Below are 1,862 nucleotides of genomic sequence, written 5' to 3' on the forward strand. Positions count from 1 at the left end.
TCAACATACCTACAAGATCTACACATCCCTATTGCAGCCAAACATCTCCTGTTTCTTCTATTTTTTTGTTTTCTGACTCCATTTCCAGTCCATGTCTCCCATGTGAGCTATCCATTTCTCCAAGAACTTTTAACAAAGTGCTGATAGCACTTGTGGTTACTCAAGATACAAGGAATCACTGTCTGGACTTATTTGGATGAAATTATTTTAACAGGAAAGTTAGAGAATTTGCCAGAAACAGAACAGTCCAAGGGCAAAATGTAATGGGGTCAGAGTTTTCTCGTGAGTGCAAATTTGCACTGACTCGCTGTGAGTTTGGTGCAAGAATGTTCTGAAACTCGGAGTATGTAATAGCCCGCAAGTCACAAGGTGCCTACGTAACCCGCATGCAACACCATGCAAGATTTCTGGCAGCAGAGCCTGCGAAAATATTGCAAATCTTACTTTGATATTCATTACATGCTGCGTGTTTTATTTGATACCAAAGGAGCCATTGGTACCTCACTGGCTCCATATAAGTAGTAAACCTGCATTTTTCCTGTTCTTTAATCAGTTTTATGAAGCAGACAGTGTAATGGTGCATACACACGGTCAGATTTTTCTTCAGTCATTCATATCTGAAGGAAAATCTGACATAGCTGTCATGTCTGAACGATGAGCGTTCCCGATGGTCAGATAACGATATCTTACATCTGATGTGTTTGCAGTCAGATTTGGACGATTCCATTCATTTTAATGCAGTCAAAACTCGTTCATAGTTCAAATCGTTGGTCAAATCGTTCAGATCTTTCATCTAACAAATCTGACCGTGTGTATGCTCCATACGACTGAGGAGTAGCATTGTGAGTTCTATATATTTTGCCTTGCAATTTACAGCGTGGCATTTAGGCTGAGAGTTGGTTGTGACCTGAGTAAGAGGACGAAGTGGTAGGGACCGAGCCTGAGTTTGAGGAGGGGGGGGTGGGGGGTCTGCTGTATCTGCTCCTGGAAAAACAAAAACAGGGCAAAATGTCTTCTTCGCCTATGAGGAAAACTGTGCCAGTGCATGGTAGGATCCTAGGGGCCGAGGCACGCCACATATCACTGCCCCACATGAAGGTTGTCTAATTTTTATTGTACAACTATACAGCTGCTCTTTTATAGTGTGTAGATATAGATTTCTTTCTGTTACCTTGTTATTAATTTGGTGCTTTTGTGGGTAAGTCAATGCACTTTTCTCCTCTGTTGCTTACAGGCCACTTACTTGTTCATGGCAACCAACAGGAGGACATTTAGTGACTCCATCAGCTTATTGTATGACACTGCATTAGTAGTATCAAGCCTGCATGCAAGGAAAGTTCCTCATCTAAAATTCTGCTAAGCACAGTCCAAGCCTTAGACAAATAATAATAGCCTGCAGAACTGAATTAGAGATACTGAATTATACAGAGGGGTGATTCCAAGACGCACACAAAGCATCAGAATCAGCGATACTTCACACTGCACGTGTTGTGAGGGTGGGCGAGGCATAGGTACGCATCTCTGCGAGCTAGTCAAAGTAGCACGGAAGTTAGCCAGATCTCCATTTGCAGTTAAATGGGTGGCAAACTAGGGTTTGCAGGTAGGATAACTGTACTATGGACATGTAGACAGATCTGTGGGCTATTCATAAGTGCGTGTACGCAGAGACCCAGCTGATTTCAGACAGATGATTTTCACCAAAGGTAGGGCTAGTGCAAATCCGTGCTGACAATGAGAACAGCTGCTCTTACAAGGGGATGTATAGGAGTGGTGCGGTAGACTCTGAATCTATTTCCAAGCACACAAAGCTCTGCCTGCAGCTCAGCATCAGGGTGTGCATAATAGCGTACCTTGGGACAACA

Source organism: Taudactylus pleione, unplaced genomic scaffold (assembly GCF_031769625.1).
Source record: "Taudactylus pleione unplaced genomic scaffold, aTauple2 ptg000479l, whole genome shotgun sequence".
NCBI lineage: Eukaryota > Metazoa > Chordata > Amphibia > Anura > Myobatrachidae > Taudactylus > Taudactylus pleione.